Below are 22,551 nucleotides of genomic sequence, written 5' to 3'. Positions count from 1 at the left end.
AATACTCTTGTGGGAAGATTGACTACTTTTGAGTTGGACAATTTTGATAATTATGCTCCTTCTTTTAAAAATATTGAATCTACATTCAAAGCTTAACTAACCCTTAGTAGAAAAGGAGGGAACTCATAAGGAAAACAAGTTGACAGTGAAGATGAAGAGGATTCAGATGAGGACCTAGAAGTTATTGAGGCCCTCCTAGAAAAAAGGGTAGAAAAGGGAAAAGGAAAATTTAGAGGAAAGATTCCATTGATTTGTTTCTCATGTGAGGAAGTTGGACACGTTGTAGCTAAATGTCCAAACAAGGAAGATAAAGATGAAAGGAAGTTCAAAAAATTCAAAGGCAAGAAAGACTTCAAAAGCTACAAGGACTTCAAAGGAAAAGGTAAGAAATCATGTTACATTGCAAAATATTTTGATAGTGATGATGATGAAGATGAAGTAGTTTATATTTGTATCATAGATGAATCTGATGATGAGGAAAATGAAAAAAATGGTACTTATCTCTCATGTTATAAAAAATGGTACATGGATCATAAATAGTGGTTGTTCTCATCACATGACTACTGATAAAACAAAATTTGAACATTTACAACACTATGATGGTGGAAGGGTTAGATTTGGGGACAATGAACCATGTTATGTAAGAGGAAAAGGTGTCATTACATTGAATAATGAAATCAAATGTGAGAATACTTATTGGGTTGAAGGATTAGGCATAATCTACTCATTGTAGCTCAATTGAACAATATAGGATAAAAAGTTGAATTCATGAATGGGAAATCTAAACTATTGGATGGAAAAGGAAAACTAGTTGGAACTAGAAATCAAACTAAAGGTAATTTTTTTTATCTAGATCAAATGAAAGCTCTTTTTTATTAGCTCAAGTTGAAGAAATTTGGCTATGGCATAAAAAATGTGTCATGTTAACTTTGATAACCCGATCAAAAAAAGAAAGAATAATAGAGTAAGAGGCATATCTTATCTAAAGAAACTTAAGATAGGAATGTACAAACAATGTCAAATTGGCATAATGAGAAAAAGAAGTTTCAAAAGTAAGTCATATAGCTCTGAAGATGTTTTGGAACTAGTTCACGTAAATCTTTGTGGGCCAATTGGTGTAGAAAGCTACTATGGAGATGTATAGTTTATTTTATTTGTTGATGATTACTCTTGAATAATGACTATAATGTTTATTAAAGATAACTCTAATGCTTTTCAAAATTTCAAATGGTATTTGGGTAGAGTTGAGAAAGAAACAGGAAAAAATCTTAAATGTCTGAGATTAGACAAAGGAGGAGAATTCATCTCAAATCAATTCAATGAGTTTTGTAATGAAAGAGGAATCAAAGGAAAGGTATCAGTATCTAGAACTCTAGAGTAGAGTGGAATAGTAGAGAGAAGGAACATATCCATCATGGAATGTGCAAGAACATTATTATCAGAAAAGAATGTTGCACCAAAGTATTGAAGAGAAGCAATCAATACAACAGTTCACACACTGAACTGAGTTTAATTGAAGAAAGGTACAAATAAAACACATTATGAATTATGGTATGGATATAAGCCTAATGTTTGTTAGCTTAGAGTATTTGGAAGAAAATTCTATATCTTAAAAGATGTAAGAAAAGGAAATCTTGATGCAAAGAGTGATGAAGGAATATTCTTAGGGTACTCAAATAAAAGCAAGGCATACAAATTTCTAAATCTTTCTACTCACAAAGTCAAAGAAAGTGCACATGTGAAAATTGATGAGTTTGCTGAAGAAGTGAAGAATAGAGCAACAAAGACCTTGAGTATTACAGAGGGTTTGTATACTATTAAGAAACTAAAACCTTACCATAGAAGGTTGAAGCCAATCAGCAACTAAGTAAATCTAGCAACACACTGGCCATTCAATGAAGTCATAGATAATTCAACCTGAGTTGCAGCCCCATGTAGTGCAACTCGAGTCATAGGCAATACCACTTGAGCTATAGCCAAATTTGCCAGTAGAACTCAAGAAAAAGGAGGAAGATATTAAAGAACCAACTTCAAAACAAAGAAGGAAAGATCCATGGCTTGCCAAATATGTTAGGAGGCATCATGCACCTAATCAAATAATTGGAGGAGAGCTAGAAGGAATATTGACAAGGAAAAAACTAAAAGGTCCATGTTTACTTAGTGAAGTTGAACCTAGATTTGTAAAAGATGCTTTAGAAGATGAAAATTGGATAGAAGCAATAAATGAAGAGATTGAGAAAATAGAAAAATAATAAAACCTAGTTTCTTGTTCCTAGACCCAATGATAAAAATGTAATTGGTACAAAATGGATATTCAAAAATAAATTGAATGACAAAGGTAAAGTGACAAGAAACAAGGAAAGACTTGTCTACAAAGGTTATGCTCAAGAAGAAGGTACTGATTATGGGGAAACGGTTTCCCCTATTGCAAGACTTGAAGGAGTCAGATCACTTCTAGCATATGCAACACAAAAGAAATTCAAAATATATCAAATGGATGTCAAATCAGCTTTCTTGAGAGCCTTAGAGGAGGAAGTCTACATTGATAATCCTGAAGGTTTCATAGATCCAAGCAAAAGAGACATGGTATGTAAACTTTGTAAATCCCTATATGGTTTAAAGCAAGCTCCTAGAGCATGGTATGAAAGAATTCATGGATATCTAGTAAAAATTGGTTTTGAGAAGACAAATAATAATAACAATTTGTATATTAAGGAAGAACCCAAAGACAAGATATTGCTTGCAAAAATATTTGTAGATGGTATCTTATTCACATGGCATGTGCAATTCCCCACTCGGGAACCCAAAAGAAATAAACCTAATACATTACAAAGTTTACTGAACTATTTTTTTAAAAGTTTAAACAACATCAAAGTAACAATAATGTGGAAGAAATATATACATACACATCTAGAACACGTAATCAATTACAAATACAGTTTCAATTTCTCAAGGGTTCCTTCACGTTGAGTCACATTTAAGAAAGTTTTATTAAAAAGTTTAAGTCTCAATTACAATGTCCATAATCATAAAATGAATAAACATATAATCATATAAGCAAATGCATAAGTACAACTAATAATATGAAAGCACATCTAATGAGTAACATCCACTACACATGTCATAAGGTATGTGAAAATAGATACAAGTACATCAATATACAATACAATATCATGTAGGATCTCAAAACACATGATACATAGATACATCAAATGAATAGAAGTCATCAAGATAAGAGGAAGAATGCTAATGGTACCATTGTATCAATGAGCATCCAACATCTGTCAATCTGAGGGGGACCCAAATGGTAAGAATACACTACCTCCTGATTGTGTGCTCACCTAATCAGGCTCCCAATCCCCCCATGTAGGAGAGATAATGTATGATCCATACACAGATAATAAAATCATAAAATAATCCTAGGCAAGGAATCTTGATAGCCAAAACTATCTCAAGGGTAACATAAACTACTCAAGAAGAAGAGATAATCAAAATCAAAAGGACACTCATTCCAATACTAACATCTCATACTAAGTCAACATAAAAATACCAAGACCAAAAACATACAACCACCTCAAAATCAATGTCAAATGTCACAATTACAATGACCAATAGATAACAACTATCATCAATAAAAATAAACTACCAATCACTAATTCCAACAATAAAAATACCACCAATGAATAATTGATCATTCATTAATAAAAGTCAATTGTCAACAATAAATGACATCCAATCAATGAGTAACAACTCACAATAAATGCACCATCAAAAGTAATATCCAACAAGTACACCACCAGAGGCAAATATTAAAAAAACCATGAAAGAGACTCAAGCTACATACTATGGAGTGTCATCACATGAGCCAACTCTAAGGTTACGCTGGTAGTCTCTCAAGACCCTGGCCCCCTAGTGACTCTATTTGGAACTAGAATACCCTCTCATGAAGATGAGGAAACTAGTCATACCTCTTAAGGTATCATCTCCATATCATCCTTAGTCCATATAAGCACTCAAGGCATGGACGAGGAAAAATCTCTAACTTATCTTTTTAATGTATCTCAAGGAAAGGGATAGGCAAGATATTTTAATTACTATGTTATCATTTGTTACACTACTTACAATGAGTTGCTCTGGCAGCCATTTTGGACCCCGGCTCCCATTGCAAGCCACTCCCATAGACCTAGACTACCTTCCCAAAAATCACAAACCACAATAGTGTCCCATACCACAACAGTAATATTGAAAAAAAAGCGATTCCTTAATAGGTAACCCAAAAAATAACATTGGTTCTTGAAACCCAAGTTCTCATAAATGTTTAATGACATAAAACTCATAAAACATAAATCTCAATTCAAATCATAAATTTCATCATGACATCTAGTCAAATAATCATAAAAGAAATCTCAAAAATGCCTCTAGTGCACATCCTAACTTGGCTAACTAAACAACCCACAAAGAAAAACTATCAAGAAAATAAACATCACAAGACTATAAATAGAATATTAGAAAACACATAGTTTTCAGCCACATTATTTAATTCCACCAATTTCTCTTGTTTACTTTGGGTAATAAGGATGTGTTTAGACATAAAGTAAGAATATACATGTTAATATAAATTGTTATGCTAATATACTTATTTAAAACAATAAGTATTTAAAAATCCAATCTTTTTGTGCATATAAAATATCATGCAATATTATCATGTTATTATTTTAAATAATCTTAAATCAAAAATAATTTAATTAATAACATAATGTACATTATTAGATTAAATACTAATATCAATTTCATTTCTAAAATATTAATTTACCTTATGTTTAAGTCCAATATTAACATTTAATTTTTCTTTTCAAAATCTTCAACATAATTCTTTATCCAAAAATCAATATAATAAATTAATAAGCATTATGCAAGCACACAAGAAGAAATGAAGTAGACAGATCTTTCAATACAATTCTATAATGGGTTTTCAAACCCTACCTCAAAACAACAGCTAAAATCTAAGACAATCTGTGAATGCATGCAAATCTTGACCCCCTAAAATTTTCAACAATTCTTTTGATCCAATTCTGAATTTTCCTCCCAAAAACATATATGTGTATAAATGAGCTCGAATCTCCTAATAAAGAGTTTAACTCTACCTAGGGTTTCTAATTTTTGAACATGCAAAGGCCTCTCCTTAAAATAAACTTTTACTACTTAGTCCTTTTATGCACACTTAAAGAACTTTTTAAATTAAAATATTCTTTTATATTTTATTTTCCTCCAATTTATTAATTAGTGCAAGCACTAATTAAAGCATAGTTTATTTAAATTAATAACAATAATCAAAGCTCATTGTTTAAATGCAACTTTAGTTTAATTATTATTAAATAATTAATTATAATAAACAAATATTAAATCTTTAATATTTTAATCTTTTAATTCTCTTTTTGTCCAACTTTTTATAGTATAAATTTAAATTAAATCTTTTAAACTGAAGTACATATTTAATTAATTGATTATTAATTAGATATCATCATATTCTCATTTCTCTTTAACCAATTTTTTAAATTAAGACTTTTAAATTAAAGAAAAATATTAATTATTTTTAATTGATTAACTATTCTCATGCTTTAATATTTTCTTTTTAATCAAATAATATTTAATTATATGATTAAGCCAAATATTATAATTAAAGCATTTACCAAATAAATCACATAGCAAAATTCACATAAAAACAACATTACCAAAATAGATCAAAATTCAAAATCAAACAACACAGACAAAGATAAACTCATGGGTTTAAAAAGGGTGGAAAGTCAAATACATGTTCTCTTTCTCAGGACAAGTAATTAGGCTATGGCTGGGATTGGACCTGAACATTATCTCTCCATTCTTACCATTGAGTTATTGTGATAGGGCATGCTCATCTTCGCAATTTAGTGAAGTTGATGTCCAGTACCTACATTCTGCATAAAAGACAAGCATGTATATGTATATAAATATATCTAAACTAAACCAACAATGGCAAGGAGTGGTACATCATGTAGATCCCGACTAGTAGGTGACTAGAACTCCCTCCATTAACCACAACAAACACAACAACAAAAAAGATAAAACAAACACATGTACCATACACATGCAAGTATGGCAAGGTACCATAATAATTATAAGTCAAACATCAAATGCTTAGATAAAATAATGCATTGTTATGAATATGAAATAATCATTATTAAAGCATCATCTGACATTGCTATGAAAGAAATCATATTTATTAACTACACATCATTAAAGCATCATTAATGCACTAGTAACCATCATCATTAAACAACACATGAAATATAGTCAACTAAGTAATTATCATTGATATATCTCTAGTCCAAGTTATGAAATAATATCCTTGAAACTAACACATCCATGAAATAGGTATAAAAGAGTTTGGTAAATATAATGCAAAAATAAACTATGGGTGGGCATTACAACATGATAATTTATGCTAATCATTCTCTAAAGAAATGAGGAAAGAATTTGAAATGTTTATGCTTGGTGAAATCAAATTCTTTGTGGGTCTACTAGTTAATCAGATGAAGGATGGGATATTTATCACTCAATCAAATTACATCAAGGAAACATTGAAAGTATTTGGAATAGTAGATTCCAAACCAGTTAGTACACTAATGTCTACTAGACATAAGCTCTCAAAGAAAGATGATTCAAAGGAGGTAAACCAAACTTCTTATAGATCAATGATTGGGAAACTTTAGTATGTGGTTCACATAAGACCTGATATTGTAGTGACAATTAGCATAGTTGTAAGATTCTCTGCTAATCTTAAAGAAAATCACATGATGGCAATCAAAAGAATTCTGAGATATCTAAAAGGAACTACAGATTATGGGTTATGGTACAAGAAAGGAGGAAATCTTGAATTAAAAGCCTTTGCTGATGTAGATTAGGTAGGAAGCATTGATGATAGAAATATTACTAGTGGAGGATCATTCTTTCTTGAAAAAAGGCTAGTGTCTTAGATAAGTAAGAAGCAAAATTGAATTTCTCAATCCATAGCAAAAGCGGAATATGTTATTGCAACAGTTAATTGTTCTAACATAATGTGGATCAAGCAATTGATGTTAGGAATGAAGGAAGAAATCAAGGAACCAATAGTTATCTATTGTGATCACATAAGTGCAATCAATATATCCAAAAATCTAGAGATGTACTCTAAGACAAAATACATTGCAATCAAATATCATTTCCTAAGGGAATTGGTTCAAGACAAAGAGGTGAGATTGGAATATATTAACACCAAGGAGCAGATAGCTGACATATTCACCAAGCCATTACATAAGAATGCATTTTTGTATCTAAGAGGTAAGCTAGGGGTGATTCCCCTATCTAATGCTCACTAGTATACAAATCAGTGATGCATCAACCAAGCTATATTGAAGATTTATAAAGTTGATGCAAGATTTTCATAGAACATTGCATATGAATTAGTACATTAGGTACATTGCAATTTCATTGAATATAGTCTTTGGCATTTGATAAAAAAGAGGGAGAGATTGATGTCATGTTAAAGAAAATAATCTAAGGAAGATATTTGTACAAGAGAAAGAGAGATTTTATTCAGACAAAGTCTGAAGATAAGATGTCAGATGGAGAATCTCAGAGGGAGTCTTCATGGATGAAGAATCAAAATCAAACTAAGGATATTATAAAATCTTGTGAATCATTGTGTTTGCAGAATGACATGTTGTATTACCATCAATGCCAAATAGGAAGATTGTTGAATATAATTATCCAATTGTATATTTCATTGATGTTACACAAATGTCAAGCTTTAACTAAGCACAATTAGTGTAAGCCAAGCTTAGTTAGGCACCAAATGAGAGTCCAGTGTCAATCAAGTAGAAGTTAGTATAAATCGACTTAGGTAAGTTAATGAAGAAAGGTAGTATTAACTGAGCTTTTTTAGTCAGCTAAGCAAAGGTTGGTGTTAACCAAGTTGGGTCCCTCATTAAAGGAAGCTTAGTATTAATTGAGTGTTCAATCCAATGTTAACCGAGTGTTCAGTCCAATGTTAGCCGATTGACAAAAGATTACTTTTGTTAGTTATTTGGTTAATACAAGCTAACTAAATGGATGTTTATTCATGTTTTGAAAGGGTTTACCAGCCAAATTTTCCTAACTTATGATATATAAGAAAGATCAAGTTGTGGGAATTAAAGAAAGTATGGAAGTTGAATAAAAAGATGGATATGTGAGCGAAGATAAGGCAGAGAAGAAAAGTGTGAAGCTTAAGCTACAAGGAAACATCTAATTAGAAAGGATCCAGAGGTTAAGCTAGAATAATGATCTAAATTTTCAAAGTCTTACTTCATCAAGTAGGTCAAACTACTATTTCTTTCTAATCATTGTAGAAATAAATAAATCTCTTAACATAATTGACTTAATAGTCATTTTGTAAATCATCTAACAAGGTAGCATTTCTTGATTAAAGTGTCTAAAGACTTCTAACAAGGCCACTCCAAACAGGTTGATTCAAATCCTCTAATAGGATCACACTTAACTGTGTGTTTTGTAACCCTTAACAGGATTGGATCCTAACAACACTCACTTTAGAAGAGTGAAAATTTGTAATTGTATTGGCAGCTTTTCCCAAATTTAGTTTGTTGGAAACTTATAATTGGAACAATTGTTGTTTTTTCATTTATGTCAAATCTATTGATAAGACATATTTCTACCTAATCTAAATGTCATATCTATTTGATTAACAAAGAGGATTTGAGAAATTTCTCATAATAAAAGCACCTAGAGGAAAGGTTGAGTTATGATAAGGAAGCTACAATCGACATTCAATTAGATAGACTTTGATAAAGTAAAATTATTGTTTAGGTTAGGAAAGTTAAGCTAAGTTGAGCAATAGAGTAAAAGCCTAAGAAATGTTGAGTGGTGCTAGTGTCAACTGAAATAGTTAGTGTCGAGAAAATCTAGTGTTGATCGAGCATTAGTATCAACTGAGAAATATGGTTGATGTTGAGCCAAAAGTTTTACAGTGACTGAGTAATTTAGTGATGATCAAGTGTCAAAATTTAGAGATTATCAAGTAACAATGTTGAGAATAAATTTTAGGAAATCTTGAGATCAAGTTGACTCAATTATTTTCTTGGGAGATGTAAATCATGTTAAAGATAAGATTGATGAGTTGGATCATTGAATTCAAGGTGAAGATTAGGTAAAGACTTAATACATGAATTCTAGAGAAGTTTCTAGATGATAATCAAGAAGATGGACAACTACAATGAACCATATTAAACCTAATCGTAAACCCTAAGATCTATAGTGATCGTGAAAAATGGTAAAGCAAGAATTGCCTATCGAAAGAGGTACAAAGTCAAACTCAACAATGAGTATAGTGGTGTGAAAGGTGGATCAAAGGTGTACAAGGGTGAACACAAGAGTGTGTTAGTGATTGCAAAGCTTAAGGAGATAGCTTGCATAAATTTTGTTGATGTTGGTAAGTGAATTTGAGTTGAAGGATTAAGTGTTATTGAAGGGGGAAGACTGATTACTTGAAGAGTTTCCAAATGAATCAAGATTAGAGATGACAATGGAAGACTTATCACTAAATCAACACATGAACTGAACATAGATCTAAAACCTACAAAAGTGAGTTGTAATCATACAAATCAAAACCTATTATTTTATTTCTTACCATTGTAAATAGTTTTCATTGAAATCCTTTTGACAGAGGTTGACCTAACAGTCATTTGAAAGAATTAACAGTCTATATAAATCCTTTAACAAGGTGACATTCTAAATGAAATGATCAAATTCCTCTGACAAGGCCACTCCTATCAAGATAATTAAATCCTCTAACCAGGTCACATTTAACAGTGTGTATTATAAAACATTAATAGGGTTAGCTCCTAATAGAGCTCACTTCAAAAGAGTTAAAAAGTAGTGATATGTTGCTCGTGATTTTTTCCAAATTGGGTTTCTACATAAAATCCTAGTGTCAAATATATGTCGAATGTTTTATATGCTTTGCATATGATGATGTTTTCATTAAGAAAATCATGTTATGTTTAAGATAGTATTTTTATAGTAGAGACTGAGCAACAAAAGGATAAACAGAATAGTGAGTGTTTATGTTTAATTGTTCAAGTGCTACTTAAGCCTCCTTCACTAAAGACTGGTAGCATACCGTAGCATACCAAATGCATTCAAAATTTCATAGGGGTGGGGTGAGGGGAATAAATCAAAGGCCTTCTAGCCCAATATAACTGACTCACCTTGACCTTCCTTCCTTACCTTTGCTACACTCGGCCTGACCTTGTGTAACTAATTAACACCCCCCCCCCCCCCCTCTCCCCCCCACCCCCGAGTTATTCTAAAAATTTCTAACATGTTTTCCAAGTTAAAACTTGGTGTCTCACGTGTCCACATTATGTGCTTAATGATTTATGTTTCTGAAACAAAGTTACTAAATGTTAATACACTTTAATATCTCAAGATTTTTTTGTTAACCGAGTTACAGTGAATATCTAGTTCTAACTGAGCAGTGCAAGTATTTGGTTTAAGAAGTAAAAGTTTGTGTTGACATCTAAGGGACTTGGCTTTTTTTTTTGTGGTAATTGATTCACCCCTCCCCTATCAGTTACTCCTCTTACATTTCCAACACCTACCACATCCCCTACATTCTAATGGTTGTTTAAGATACTTCACTAGGTCAAAGGTGACTAATATGATAGTTGTCCAAAGAGTCCTCCTCATTGAGAGTAGGGTCTCCCCACCCTTCTGTCAATTGTCTTTGTTAGATGAGTTACATGTGTCTTACCTTTCAATATCAAACACTTTGTGTCAAGGTGGGGGGGAACATGTCCCCTATTCTTCCTCTCATGTTCTAAACAATTTCCCATTTCTCTCAAATCTCTCAACCAAGTCAATCCTACTTGTACACTTGTCCAACTTTCACTCTCCACCATTGGATGGTGCCACCTATACCAAGGTCTCCCAAAACTCTAAAAAGAAACCCTCATTCCCATTTTTTAGCTAATTAGTAGTTATATTCAGTCCTGACCATTCGAGCATTTTAGAAATCATAAGAAATCTTGAGCACATTTAAGCATTCATTATCATATCATTTCCATAGAATTGTTATCATGGTTGCATTAGGTTCTTAGTTCATCCATAAATATATATCATTTTATATAGTTTTAGAAGCATTTCTAGGTTTAAATTCATAGAATTTTCATTGGAGTTTATAATTATCCAATACCTTAAAGCATCTTCAACAAGGGTGCTAGTTCAAATATGAGAGCTCACAAAGTAAAGAACTAAAATTTAGGAGGACAATGGAGGCACATTGCATTTTATGAGTTGAGGTAAAAGCCATGTTTTTAATTTATTTCATTTTCAATTCTTCATTGGGGGTGCTTTATTAGATTAGACTTATTGTAATTATCATCTATCTTGCATTACCACTAATTTTGCATATAGATGGTCACTAACTTCATTGATTGCAATGAATTCCTTTGAATTCTCATCTTTTGGACTTAGTTTTAGTGTTTCAATGGTGTCAATAGTTGTGGTAAATAATGTAATGTCTTATGTGTGACCCATATTCATAATGTAACAATGTGGTGATATGTTTCCTTGTTTTAGGTTTGATGCTTAGAATTAAATGTAAAGGTTTAGCTAAATGCATCAGTGTTGTCATATATTTTTGTTATGAAGTCAACCTATATATGCTTGGGTACCAATATAAATAAAAGGGGACCTTTTTGTATCCATGGCATGTAGTATGGTGTGAATGTCCATGTGGCATTATAATTGTTGATGTTGTGATTAAGGTAAAGAATGTATTGAATGTAAATCACGTGTATGCGATGTAGGTATGAAGTTACTGAGATAAGTTGATTTGGGGAATGGAAAATAATAATAAACTATAATTTCTTCTTTTATTCTATCAATATTGAGCCTTTTGTATTTATGGGGTGTGTTCATCCTTGCAATTACCCTATCAACATAAATCCTTCTCATATTTTAGTGAGTATTTCAAGTAGTTAGCCTTGTTGTACAAAATCACCTTAATCTGTGTTTTACTTTTCATGAGAATTAGCTTCTTTATGTTTTTCTTAGTTTGGGTTAACCACGTAAACTATGGTGTTGATTTTGTTGGAATTTCTTTGCATTCATCCTTATGTTTACATTGGTGAATTAGTGTTATATAACTAACAAACATTATGTTGTGGTTTGTGTTTGTTAAGTATTAACTGACATATCAAAAAAATTCTTATGTGTGAATAACTAATTCACCCCCTTTGAGTTATTCAACTTGTTCAAGAATCAATATTAGAGATTGTTCCCTTCATAATAAATCTTAAATGTTTTAGGGAGATACTAGAAGGTCAAACAAATGGATGGAGGATATTACTTAGATTAAGATTGGAAAGCTATGCTAATTTACATAGAGAGTACTGCATAAGAAAATGAGGAGCTCAAGGAAAATTTGAAAGATGTTAACGTATATATTATGAAGCTCAAAAATAAGATCAAGAAATTCAATATAAGACATGAGGAAGTGAATCAAGATTTTAAGGAATATAAGGAAATAATTATAGATCTAGAGAAAGCACCACAAAAATTAAAAAATCCAAAATAAATTGTTGTGGATCTCAAACCGAAACCTAGTATTTCAAAGGAAAACAATAAAGAAAGTCATGAGAAATATATTGATGAAAAGATCAAGGTAAAAGAAAATCTAGTTGATAATTGTATATCTTGTTCTAAATTTGGGTATGACTATGGAGGAATGAAATCATACTGAAGATGATTTCAAGGAAATTGTTAGCCCTCATTTTCAATATGCCTTTTATCCAAATTGTGTTGTTAAATTGTTCTAAACCATTGAGTAGTTTGGATTAATTATAGTATGCTTTCATCCCCTAGAAAAACCCTCATTTTGAAATTTATTATTCATACTAGGAACCTAGGATTTCTTGGATATTTTCATGAAAATTCTTTACCCTAAGCAAACCCTTACTTTTAGGCCCACACTCTTTAAATTTTAAATTTTCAAATAACTCTAAGATTGGTGCTCTATGTTAACTTTCTTGTTTATAATGAAGGCTCATGTGTTTTAAGTGTGTGACCGAGTGACTATGATTAGTCATAGGGTCGAGGCCCCCTATCAAACCATAGCAACAAATGGTGCAACCTAACAAAGCAAGTTGAGATGGCTTTGATCTCGTGGCCACCTCATTAATATGTTATGTCAAATTTTGGCAACAACTAGGAGATAGCTTTGATTGCACAGTTAAGCACTTGGTTAATAAAACTCTATGGTTAATTGCAACTATGTGATGATGCTTAAGAGCTTGTGAATAGTTTTTTATCATAGGTTTGCATGAGGTTTAGTCAAACCTTGGGTTTGAATCACAAAATGGAAAATTGTTATGGATCATAGGGTCATCAAAGTTAGATCGAAACCATGGGTTAAGGTTGCGAAGGTGTGACATAATGCTATGTGGATTAAGCCTGGTGATGTGGTAGTTTGATGTCAAAGTGATGTGGCATAAAGGTAGTTTTTGATTGGTCAAGGGTACCACATGGATAGCAAGTTGAAATTTTGTCAAGACTGTCAAATTAAGGAAAATTAGGGATTGTCACTTTTTCATTATAAAAATTTGGAGGTGTTTTAATCTTAGCAAGATAGCGATGGAGTGACACCCATCACATGGGCCTAGCTGAGGTAAAATTTTCAAATAAAATCTCCACTGTACATCAATATTAAAATCAATGGATGTCTTCATGTCGCTATCTAGAGTTGTAAGGTTTTCACTCATAGCAATGTAATTGATAGTATGACACGTGGTGATGGCCCACTTTCAAAAGGATTGTTTTTGTTTGCATGGTCATGACGTAAGATAAAGAATTAAGTTTTTAACTATGACTAGGCAAAAGGGTTAGAGAGATGCTAAATTGCGTAGTGGTGATCTTAGCTAATTGGTAAGAGAAGTAAGTTGTGACTTGGTGATCATTGTTATAAAGATAAATAAAATTCTTGTTCACCTAGTTAGATAAGAGTTGTTAAGTCAATGACCCAATGAGGATAGTTAAAAAGGTTTGATCTCTTGGTTGTGCAGTTAGTGAATATGAAAGGAAATTTGACCGTGACCATGCGATGAAGTTGAATTCAAAGCTAAATATGATGGTATCTCAGTTGCAAGAGAAAAGGCTTAAAACATCTAATCGTGTGTGAGGTCACGACTTCATGAAGGAAAGGTGATTGTAGGCTTTTTAATGTTAAGTTTAGATGTTAACATGAGGTAGCAACCACACGATTGAAGTGAAGTAAAGGATCAAAACCCATGATTGCTTGGTCATACAATCAGTCGCTAACAATAGAGGATAGACCATGAAGCAATAGAAAGAACTAAAATATTGTGGTCATTGGGTCATGAGGAAGAACTATTAAGTGAGAAATGACTGTTAGAAGCCTCATTATGACTTTAAAGATTATGTTTAGTCAAAAGGTGCATAAAAGAATTAAAAGGATGGCTATACATGTCATTGCTCTACACTTTTGAAATTTTTGAGATTTCCTACACATTTGACATTAAGAGACATAAATGTCCTCTATTGCTTTTCTCTCCATTAATAGGTTGATGTAACGAATTCCTGAGTTGCAGTATTTTTCATAAGTTCAAAGACAAGAGTTTGAGCAAGAATTTGTAAAAAAAATCAATTTTCTTAGAACCAATATTAATAGATATTTTTCCAAAATCTTTAGTTGTAGTGAACATGGCATAGGAAGAGGGAGAGATGATAGCTCAGGTTGATGTGGAAGAATCTTCATAGGCCACAGAGTAGGCAAAGCCAAAATTGGCAACTTTATATGTAGAGGAGTGGGTGCATTTTCTATCGAGGTCCTTTCATGCTCAAACTTTGAAAGCCCATGTTTTTAGAGATGTGTACCTTTTGTAGGGATGCCATTGTACCTAAAGCCAAGGGAAATTATTTTTTCTAGTATTTTTATTAGAATAAACATGCCAAATCATCAATTTACAACCCATGGATCAAAAATATGGCAAAATTGATAGTGTCAAAGGTGATAGTTGATGTTGATTTGGTGAAGGCACTAATCAAATCTTATAATCCAACAACCAAGGCCTTCCACAAAAAGGATATGAGTGTCCTCTATAGATTGGATAGGGAGACCTTTGATGAAGTCTTTGACCTAGGAGGACCCCTTACAAAGAAAATTAAGAAAGAAAAAATGAATGAGACCTTCAAGAATTCCAAGATTTTCTACACTGGAACTATCATGAGAAGGCACATTCCCAAATCAAATAAGGAAAAGGGGGAATTGCCTAAGAAGGTAGGGGAACTGATTCCATTAGAATTCTTCTACAAATATTTTAGATATACCATCTACGAGATTGGAAAGGTATTGGGAGTTGATGGCACCATGAATGCCCTAGGTTATGAATATATCATGGCATTGGATATCCAAGATCCATATCATAATGTTTGTTATGATTTTTAGGAATACATCATTTATAGGATGCATGAAGAAATTGAGGTAGCTTAGAAGGGAGACATGGGAAACTTCAAGTTTTTCCATTATTCATTGTTGATGCATATTATCCTCTTCAAGAATCTAGGGCATATCAATCCAACTTTTATCAAGACCGCTGAGGAGAATGGAGAGACCCTACTTGTGTAATTGTGGACTCACTTCTAGCAAAGGTTTTATCCCTATGCTAGTACTATTTCTTTCTATAATGATTTTGTATTCCCAATCATGAATATGTTAGTGGACATAAATGAAAGAATATCTAGTGGAATAAGAATGTTAATTAGACCATCTACTTGCCCAAATGAGGATAAGGTACTTAGCCATGACTGGGCTAGTTTGTTTTTATTTGAAAAATTTGCAATTATAAGAGTATTTGGATGTCTTCAACCTCCCCATGTATTACATAGACATGTCCCCGAAAGATTAGGCTAGTTAGAATTCTTCTAGCAATTGCTAATGATGAATAGAGAGTATAAGGAAAGGCTCTTTTGTAGCCAAAAACACAAAGATAGGTGATTTTATTATAGGTAAGGATGCCATAGAAGAAATAAGTCAATGATTAGCTGAATTTAAACTTCCCTCTACCCCAAATAAAACTTATGATCTAAATGATTTGGTGAGGAATGCTCTTAAACAAATGAGGAAGTACACTCTTCCTAGTAGCAAGCTAATTGGGAGAAGATTACATCATGAACTATTTGCAAATAGATGTATGTAGGGAGATAACTCAAAAGTGGTGAAAGATAATGAAGATAGAGGAATCCATGAGGGCAATAGACCCATCTTTCAAGGGTTTTCATCATGATGCACCATATCTTGATAGGTACAATAGGTCTCTAGATAATTTTGATGAATTGATGACACAAGTGCCTACAAAGTTTAGAGATAGAGTAGTACCCCAGTCTCCTTAGTAGGAGGATGTTATAACTATAGAGGTTGAGGATGATCAACCAGAGAGCTCTTCGTGGGCTAAAGGAAAAAAGAATCAGAAGATGATCCAGATCCCTGACAAAGTTAGAGGAAAGGCATTGCAAATTATGCCTCAGGGATCAAAGTTCTTTGATACAATTAAACATAATTTTCTAAGAAAACAAGTAGATGAGCATGAAAAAGATCCCTAACCGGGCTAAATGGAAAATTTAGATGTTGGATGAAAGAATAATTTAGGCTGAGAATTTCATAAAGGATGACCAATTTGTAAATTCTAATGAATTTAAGTCATTTCTTTATAAGGTAAAACATAATGAACTCACCTTACAATTGCAACATGGGGGATTCACCTGAGAGAATTGCAGAATTAGTGCAAAGGTTGTAGAAATATGATCCAAATAGTGAGAATCTCATAGTTCAGGAAGGAAGAGCATTAGTAATGAGAAGTGGAATGCTACTATAGACACTTAAAATTATCCTAAACACTATATTAATTTAATTAATATTTCCTGTGATATTATAATTAATTATTTATTAATTAATTATATTTGTCATATTCTTCTACTTATTTAATTAAATAAGTTCATTTCCCTAATGTATTTAAATTTAATTTAAATACTTCCCCCTAATGTATTAAATTCATTTAATGCATAAGTGCTCCATAAATCCCCTTTTAAATAAATTCAATTTATTTAATCTCGTCCACTTTATTAAATTCTATAATTCTATGATTAAGTTAAATCTTATTTAATTTAATCCTAATCCTATCCTAAAACCTAGTCTACACCCATCACTCTCATCCTTCTAAGCCTACCCACTACTTAATCCCACTTATTTACCTTAAACACCTTTTTAAACACCTTTTAACCCCTAAGTGTTTTCTCACACGTGTGAAAATCTCTTGATCCAATAAACCTTCCACTTCATTTATGCCTCTTACATCTCTTACACATTTTTCCCCCACTCCTTCCTTCAAGGTTGCTCACACGTGTGAGCACACCTTGAGCCTCTCAACCACTAAAGGCTCCTTTTTACTTTTGCATGGCTTTTCCTTTAGCCCATGTGTCTCCCTTGTGGCACCTATGTGGATGCCACATAGATTCCACCTTCCCAAAGCCTCTCTCAAACCTATAAATAGAGCCCTTGTCTCAAGCATTTTACATCTCCCTCATTTGCATTGTTATCATGCTAGTATAGCTCTAGAACTTTTAGAGCTTTCTTTATGCATTGTTACTAACCCTTTGGTAGTTGTTTATTTCTTGCATTTTGTTTCATACTCATGGTAGTATTTCACTCTTAGGTTTTCTTATTACATCCATCTCCATTATCCATTGATAAATTTTAAGAATGGTTTCTCTCATAGTCATTTCTTGAAGGTATTCTCCATTCATTTAGCCTTAGATTCATTCATCTCATTTTGCACATCATTTATCATTCAAGGGATTCAATAGTTGTGTTTTGTGAGAGCACATCTACATCCCTCACACTTAAGCACACCAACAAGGCCTCTTATGGGTGCCCTTGTTGAGCTACTTTGAGGTTGTGTGAGGACTCTAATTTGTTGGTTGCATAGTTTGTTTTAAAACTCAACTAGACTTAGTGATTTATCAATCTTATTTGAATCTTGAATACACATGCTACTAATGTTTGCTTGTTTACACATGCTCCCGACAGGTTAGGTTTTTGCATACATAGTTGCTTTTTCCTAGTTAGGAACTTTGTTCCTCTTTTATGTTAGACTAGATTAGAAAACAAGAAAAAACAATCTCTTTTGAAGAGACTAACATCTCTAGTGAGTTGCAGGGGGTTGATTTTAACATAGATAGTAAGAAAATGGCAGTATAGAGCATGGCTCTAGATGATAATAAACCAACTCTCATGGAGATAAAGGAGTCCCCTTAGGTAAATGCAATTTTTTGAAATGTCTCCACTGTATCCAATGACCAAATCCACAATTTGGTGACTAAAGCATCATTAATGGGGAAGATCAAGATGGATGCATTGCAAGAACAATTGTATACAACTTATAGCATATCCATTTATGCTAGACCAAAAATATAAAGAGGATTTGAAGAGGACTTATGTATTGGAGAAGAAGATAGTTGACATGGAAGATGAGATAAGAAACCTAAGGGTTGTAGCTAGATTTGTTACTGAGGTGAAGGACCATGAAGCTCAAATTGAAGTTGACATTGTTGTGGTAGAAGCCCAATATATGGATATTGATGAGTGGGATGGTGCTAAGGAGGTAGAAATTAAGATAACGGAGATTTTCCTTATGCACAAAATTGGTGCCTTATAGGTAGTTTCACAAATTGTGTAGATCAACTACATTAGCTTGCAAGGTGTTGAATACAAGTGCTCAGAGGCATTAGACCTTCTATCTCCTCTCTTTACAACATGGGGGCCTTATGCCCAATGTTTTGATAATTTGGTCCCTCTACTACCCTAGAAAAAGGAATTACCCAAGGTGGTAATCATTAATACAAGAAAAATGTTAAACAGGGTAAAGGAACTACATGAATTCTTCATAGGAAAGATGCAATTGATCCAAGGGAAAATGAAGACAATTGTTGTGGGGATCCCAAATTTCATTCTTGGTATTTTAGATAATAATGGAGATTTGAAGGAATGGCATGAGTGGTCTTCTTCTTTTGACAATATTTTGAGACAACCGAGGTTTGTAGCTTACTGCAACAATGAGATAAATCTAAATGTTGTCTATGATTTGATTGATTTTCTTTTAAGAATAGAATCATATATGGGAAAAGTCCCTAGAGAAGTAAAGGCTATTATTGATTCTAAATGGAATAAATATATAGAATAATTGAATGTAGTTAAGGATATTGTTTGGCCCAAGATTGACACAGATGTGGTCATATGGGAAGTAATAGCGGACATTAAGGCTCTACCATCCTAAGAATATGATTAGACAAAGACAACAAAATGGATGCTACAAAAATATAGAAGGAGATGGAAGAGGACAAAAGAATTAAAGTAAAGACTTATGCCATAATGTCATCTACTTTTTGCACCCAATTTCCTACCTACTTTCCAACTATAGAAAAACGAATTAATGTAATCTTTTAAGAGGTTTTGCCTCCTATTTTTCGACCAATTAAGTTTTGACACCTACTCCACCATCTGAAGCTTGTTGCAATCCTCTACATAAGGATTCTGAAGATGTGGAGTAGAGGTTGGTAGTCTATAGAATTTTCATGTTTTATGTCGTTTACAGTCCATCCAAGTTTTTGTAATTATATGAATGTAATCAATCTTGTATACTTGAGAATATAATGAATACCAAGTATCAATTGTCAAATTCTGAGTTTACTTAAAGTTTTATAAGTATTGTATTAATTTTTCAAAAGGAAATCCTCCATATCTATGTCTTTGAGTTCTGTTTCATTCCTTATATATCTGTGATCTTGAGATTGAAATGAACAAGTTTCTTTCAATTTAATTTAATTTGGGTGAATTGTGTATTATTTACTAATTGTTGTTAATTCAAAGAATTAAGTAATTACTTTCTATAACTGATAGGGTTTAGGGTTTATGAGAAGGATATGGTAAGAATGAAATTCAAAGCTTACTATTGATAGATTTAATTACAAGTTGATTAAATAGGTCTGAGTTGCTGATTTTGACTCTATATAACAATAGATAAGACACTAGTCACTTAATTTTAGTTGCATATTGATGATTCATATAGTTGTCGAACACACAAAAAGTCAAACAATCAAGTTACCATTTTATGTAATGAAGAACTAAAATTTTTGGTCATTACTTCTTTGTAATATCTTCTTAGTTATACTTAGCTACTATGATAAGGAAGTTCTTGGTGAATCGTAGAAGAACATTGACCACTTTCTACTATAGGGGATAGTTTTGAAGAGAAGAATATCAAAGAAGTAATCATAACAATCCCTGAGGTTTGCCCACCTTGGCCCTGTAGAGCCTAAAGTGAAGGGAGTCCTAGTGATTCTATTGAATTTGGTCCAGAGCTAAGATAAACCCAGCTGAATATAGATTTTAGCTATTCCTTAAGTTTGGTATTTGTCTTGTACACCTTGGCATTAGGTTCAAAGCAACCTAGTATGTTCCTTACTAGTAAGAACTCCAACAAAAATGATTAGAGAAGTTCCTAAGAAAAATTAAAGATTAGAAAGTGAGTTGGAAAAATGAAGTCCAAGATATGTGAGAATTGTGTTAGCTTGGATAATTGTGCTTATGAAAGAAGTATGAAAAATGAAGAATGTGTTTGGTGAATACCATTGAATGTTCAAATCAAAGTGAAAGGGAAAAAAAGAAGGTAACTGTTAATAATAAATATGGTGAAGCATTGAGGGAGATTAAAATACAAGATACATCATTCAGAAAATGTTTGGGAAGACAACCTAATACTCATAACTATATTAATTTCTATGGTTATTTTATAAATGTAAAAAATATGATCATAAGGAAAGTTCAAAAGAACTAGTGCTTTAATTGTCATAATATTGGTCATAAGGAAAAAGATTATAAAACTCAAAGTGAGAATATCAAGGAAGGAAAGGTGATGATTAATATCTTTCATGGAACTTGTTATGCATGAAATAATTGTTGGCATAAGGCCACTCAATGAAGATCAAGGCATTAAATAGTAAAGAAAAGTGTGAAATATTTCAAGTGTGGGAAAACTAATAACTATGCTAAAGTTTGTAGATCTGAGAATATTTTGACTGACATAGAAAAGGATTTTTAGAATCATGAAATCAATTAATCATAGACAAAGAAGGAATAGAGGAAGAAAGTTAATGTGAAGAGATATAGGTATTGCCAAATCCTTGTACTAGCTCAACCAACAACTGAGGTTGGTATTTTGGCTCATGGGGAGCATAAATCAATTCAAACTCTTAGGATTACTCTGCCCAAAGGTGTCTTGGTTTCAAAAATTTCTACTAGCAGGAAAAGGTTAAAGAATTAATGATGAAAAAATATTATTACAAAAATAATGTAGATTACATCAATGATAATCACTTTGAGAGGGTTTTTGTAATTTAAGTTGTCAAGGAGAGAGAATCCCCAAAGGATATGTATGACCTTGCAACTGTATTAAACCATGATGGAAAATCCAAAAAAAACTAGCAAGGAATGAACACCAAAGGAAGAAATACCATTAGATTTCTATCAAGTTGGCCTGTTAGTGTAGATATTACATTGTCATGGTCAATATACAAATAGAATAAGGGAAATACATCAAATACCTTCGACAACCTTTTTATAATTGATCATCCACAAACAAAATATTAAACTTTAAATAGACCCAAGTTATCCCAGTTGCTTCTACAAATATTGTTCTAAATCTGGCACTACTACTCAAAAAAGGCTACTACCCTACAAGTATATACAAGATCACTAGTCACAAGTTGACTTATTTCATCATTAACTTCTAATATAAAGTAAACATATTACAAATAGATATCTTAAGACTTGAATCCATAATGGCAACTTCAAATAGACACATCTTGTTGTGAGAACATACAAGAGGATCAATCAAATGTATTCCAACATAGATTGATGTGCCAATACACATCACATGTGAATCTTCATCACAAGCCATAACTGACCACCTTGACTATTAGAATAATAAATTCAATATAAGATATAACTAATCTTAAGATAACTTCATCTAGAAACATCAAACTAAGGTGCAAATATGACATATGATCTCTATGATTCCTAGACCATTCCATAAGGATCATATATGAAAATGATATAATTAGATCAAGCACTACTTAAAACAAAAAGAAAATTGTCCAAATGTAAAGTAAATAGATAAACTAAAAGGAATTATATTTGGGTGATGCAAGATTGCCACAACCCAAGCATGTTCTCATATAAAACACCCCAAGTGAATAGAATATGTTATGTAAGAGGAACTTGTAAGAATTTGACATGATTTAGAACATAAATCCCATGCTCGTTCTAGACCCACATAGCTTCTTTAGCAAGAAGGAAATGACTATGCTAACTCTAAAAATCCATAAATCTATAAAAATACACTCCAT

The sequence above is a fragment of the Cupressus sempervirens genome, chromosome 9, assembly GCF_028749045.1.
Source record: "Cupressus sempervirens isolate cs-2001-9-10 chromosome 9, ASM2874904v1, whole genome shotgun sequence".
NCBI lineage: Eukaryota > Viridiplantae > Streptophyta > Pinopsida > Cupressales > Cupressaceae > Cupressus > Cupressus sempervirens.
Note: the sequence above shows the minus strand (reverse complement) of the source record.